Here is a 4,693-nt window from a genome sequence, read left to right on the forward strand (position 1 = left end):
CAAGCACCTGTAACCTTGCTGTGGGTCACAGGGGTGGGATGAATCCTCTCATTTTGGAGCCCTGTGCTCTCTTGTGTCTCCTGCCCATGGTGCCACGTCCCTTGAGGCACCTGGCACGTCCTCCTGGCTGCCTCCTCCCACCTCCTTTGGCCATAGCAGAGCTGGGAGCTCCTGAGGGTGGTCACACACAGATCTGGTTGCTGAAGGCTCTGCCTGTGCTCTGCTCTGGCTCTGGCTGCACCCTGTGTCCCCAGGGACGAGCCCAGCCTGCCTGCCTGGCTCTCCCAGGTGCCTGGAGAAGAAGCCAAGGTGTGCTGTGCTTGCCTCTCGCAGCAGGGCTGCAGGATGAATTCATCACCCCGTGCAGAGGTGGGAAGAAGCGCTTGGGAAGAGGGGGATGAGCTGCAATGGAGGTGCAACCTGTTCTCCTCCATGCCTGACCCCAGTCCTGGCCCATCCTTTGCCATTCACCAGTTACAAAGGGAACTGGGAGCTCTGGAACTCTGGATCAGAGGCCAAGAGATGCTGCAGAGCTGGGGAAGGCGAAGAGCGCGGGTAGCACACTCCTGAGGCCAGGCACGAGGCCTGAGTGGGCCCCAGAGGCTGTGACAGGCACCATCCTCCTGGGTGATGCCATCAGAGGCTCCTCCAGTAAACCTTCCTTGGTTTTTCCCACCTCAGAGCTGGGCATGGCCAGCACAGACCTCCCTGGGCAAGTGGAGATGTGGTCTGGGCAGGGCAGTGGGCTGGCTCTGCCCTCCTTGTGTGCAGGAGGCACCTGATGTTGGTGCAGATGCTGCCTGGGCAGGGGATGAGCTGGGTGGGCTCCCTCGTCTCTGGTGTGGGTATGAGGATGGAGAGGCCCTTCCCACCCCCCTGCCCCACCGCTGGGTTCTCAGGGGCTCTTGCAGCGATCCCAGCCCTGATCAGGCTGGGGGTCCTCGCAGGGGGCCGAGGTCTCTCTGGTGATGCTGAGAAAGGGTGCTCAGGGAGAGCAGCTGCTGTTCCTGGGGTGAGGGGAGGATCCCCTGGGATCTGTTTCTTGCCAGGAGCAGTGATTTCCCAGCCCTAGGGCAGGTGGGGCAGGTCCAGCCAGGGCAGCTGTGTGGAGTGGGGCAGGAGCCGTGGGGAGTGGGTGGAGAGGGGGAAGAGAAGGATGTGGAGTCTGGAGCCCGAGGGAGGGGGGTGAGAGCTGGGAGGAGAGTCCAGCTCACTCCTTCCACAGGTGCTCTCCATGTGGCAGAGCTGGGTGTGGTGGCACAGGGGGCTGTGACTCCCTGGGCTGGACATCTCTGGAATGTGGGTGTTTGCTGCAGCTGAGAATGGCCATGGGGTGTCCAGATGAGTTTGGGCCCACAGGGGCTCTACAACTGAGCCACCCTCAGGCTCTGGTGTTGAGAGGGGGCTGTTGGAGCAAAGGCATCCCTGGGTCTGTCCTCTCATCCCACTCCTGGTTCTGAGGTGTTTTCATTCAGATCTGAAAAGTGCCTTTAAAGCCACCTTGGTTTAGAGACTTGGAGCAAAGTCTGGCACCTTGTTCTCCTGCCCTGTTTCCACTGATGCAGCTCTGGCCCTTGGCAAGGGGAATGTGGGGGTGCCAGCTGCTGCTGCTGCTGGGTGAGGGCTGGCACTGCCTGTTGGGGTGTCACTGGCACTGCTGGGCAGCCCCAAATCCTTTCCACAGCCCCCTCCACCATGGTCCTGTTCCTGCAGCAGCTTCAGAGGGTGCAGCCATCCAGGATGGTGTCACAGCATGCTGGGCTGGGGCTTGCAGGGGCTTATCTGAAACATTTCATACTGGTCAGGATCGTTCCAAGCACAAGAAAGACGTGGAACTGCAGGAGCAAGTCCAGAGGACACCACGGAGATGCTGCCAGGGCTGGAGCCCCTCTGCTCTGGAGCCAGGCTGGGACAGCTGGGGGGGTTCACCTGGAGAAGAGAAGGCTCCAGGGAGACCTGAGAGCCCCTGGCAGGGCCTAAAGGGGCTCCAGGAGAGCTGGAGAGGGACTGGGGACAAGGGATGGAGGGACAGGACACAGGGAATGGCTTCCCATTGCCAGAGGGCAGGGTGAGATGGGATATTGGGAAGAAATTGTTGGCTGTGAGGGTGGGCAGGCCCTGGCACAGGTTGGGCAGAGCAGCTGTGGCTGTCCCTGGATCCCTGGGAGTGCCCAAGGCCAGGTTGGACGGGGCTTGGAGCCACCTGGGCTGGTGGGAGGTGTCCCTACCCATGGCAGGGACAAGATGAGCTTTAAGGTCCTTTCCAACCCAAACCATCCCATGATCCCCCCGGCTGCAGTTGCAGTTTAACCCCAGTGTGTGGTTTGAGCCCCTCTGGCTCTCAGGGGGCTCTGGGGGGCTCAGCCATGGGGAGTCCCTGTGGCCAAGGGATGTCTCAGGAAGAGTTTGGGGCTGGGGACAGGGCAGGACAGGTTGGTCCCTGTGTGTGGCCGTGGTGCTGTCCTGGCCCTGCTCCCTCCACATTTCCAGGAGCTCTCCCTGCTGTGCCCGATGATGGAGGCTTCTGTGGGGCACCAGTTCCTGGTGCTGGTGCCAGCCCAGGGCCTCAGGCAGTGCCTTCCCTGCCCAATGCCTCCTTTCCCACGATGTTCCCTGCTGCCAGCCCCTTTACACCTCACCTGGGAAAATCAGCTCCCACCCCCTGCCCGCATTTGGTCCCATCAGTGCCCTGGCAGTGTCCTGGCAGTGCCCTGGCAGTGCCCTGGCAGTGTCCTGGCAGTGTCCAGCAGCTGCAGCCTGGGAGCATTTTTCCTGCCCTACTTGTGGGAGGAGGGTAGAACTGGTCAAACCAGGCACCCCTTTAATTTTTTATCCCAGGCTTTCTCCCTAGGAAGGGCTCACAGGAGCAGCTGGATAAATCCTTCCTCTCTTGTGCTGCCGGGGAGGGCATCAGTTGGGTCCCTCTGGTGCCACCAGGGCAAGGGAATGGAGTGAGGGAGAGCCTCAGTGTGTTGTGTCCCCTGTGGGACGTGGCTCCTGGAGCTGCTGATGCCTTTGGATCTTGGCATTGTCGTTTCATGAGAGAGGGGAGGAGGTTCAGGTTGGATCTCAGGGGAAGGTTCTTCCCCCAGAGGGTGGTGGGCACTGCCCAGGCTCCCCAGGGCAGTGGGCACGGCCCCAAGGCTGCCAGAGCTCCAGGAGCGTTTGGACAACGCTCTGAGGGACAGGGGGGGATTGTTGGGGTGTGCTGGGCAGGGCCAGAGGCTGGGTTGGATGATCCCTGTGGGTTCCTTCCAGCTCAGGACATTCAAAGTTTCCATGATGCTGCAAAGGGCGAATTTGGGACCTTGAGAGGCACCAGCAGAGCCCCTTCCCACTGCCCTGGGCTTGTCCTGGTTTGCCAAGCACTGGAGCAGGGGAAGAGCTTATAGCAGGTACCAGGGTAAATCTGGGGGGGTGACATGGGAGTTGCAGGCACCTCTCCCTGGACAGCCTGATAGGGGCTGGCACCTGCTTCAAAAAACATCACTTTTGATGGTTCTGCCCTGCCCCACTCCTGGGCTGTTGCTTTCCCTTCCATGTGCCCCAGCCATAAACCCACCAGGGGTTAGTGCTGCCCAAGAGCTGGGCTGGCCCCCCCAGGGCAGCTGCTGCTGATCACTTACTGTGACAGGTTTTTACTTCTTGTCGTCCACGATGTTTAATTCCCTGGGAAATGCAGCAGGAATAGCACAGCTCCTGTTTGCCCTCTGGCTGCTGGGGAGCCTGGATTGATTTACCTGGTTGAGATGGGACTGACTGAAGGTCTTGTGCCTTCTCAGCCCTGGCTGAGTCACAGAATCCCAGGATGGTTTGGGTTGGGAGGGACCTTAAAGCCCATCCAGTGCCACCCCCTGCCGTGGGCAGGGACACCTTCCACCAGCCCAGGTGGCTCCAAGCCCCGTCCAACCTGGCCTTGGACACTCCCAGGGATCCAGGGGCAGCCACAGCTTCTCTGGGCAACCTGTGCCAGGGCCTCACCCTGGTGACCTGACCCTGCCTGGGTTCCAGGTGCCCACCAGAGCCGCTCCACCACTGCCCTCCACAAGTGGACAGGGGAGAGAAAATCTAACAAAGGTTCATGACTTGAGACAGGGACATGGAGAGATCCCTCACTGATCACCAACATGGGCAAAACAGACTCCACTTGGGGATATTAATTGAATGTATTACCAACAAAATCGGAGTGGGACAATGAAAAAGCAAATAAGCCTTAAAAACCTCTTTCCCCACCCCTCTCTCTCCTGGGCTCTCCCTCCTCCTCCCAAGGATGCAGGGAGATGGGAATGGGGGTCATGGTCAGTTTATCACAGATTTGTTGCTGCTGCTGCTCAGGGAGAGGAGTTGGAGTCCTTCCCCTGCTCCAGCCTGGGGTCCCTCCCACGGGAGACAGTCCATGAACTTCAGCGTGGGTCCCTTTCCACGGGGCCAGTCCTTCAGGAACAGCTCCAGTGTGGGTCCCCCACAGGGTCACAAGTCCTTCCAGCAAACCTGCTCCACGTGGGCTCCTCTCCCCTGGGGCTGCAGGTCCCTGCCAGGACCTGCTCCAGCACGGCCTTCCCAGGGCTCCCATCCTGCTGTGGGCACCCCCTGCTCTGGGATGGGCTCCTCATGTGCACCCCCATGGCCCCCCAGGGGCTGCAGGGGAACCTCAACTCGAGCCTGGAGCCCCTCCTGCCCCTCCTCCTGCGCT

The sequence above is a fragment of the Empidonax traillii genome, unplaced genomic scaffold (genome assembly GCF_003031625.1).
Source record: "Empidonax traillii isolate 1590-97213 ecotype Southwest subspecies unplaced genomic scaffold, ASM303162v1 scaffold2161:size41822, whole genome shotgun sequence".
Lineage (NCBI taxonomy): Eukaryota > Metazoa > Chordata > Aves > Passeriformes > Tyrannidae > Empidonax > Empidonax traillii.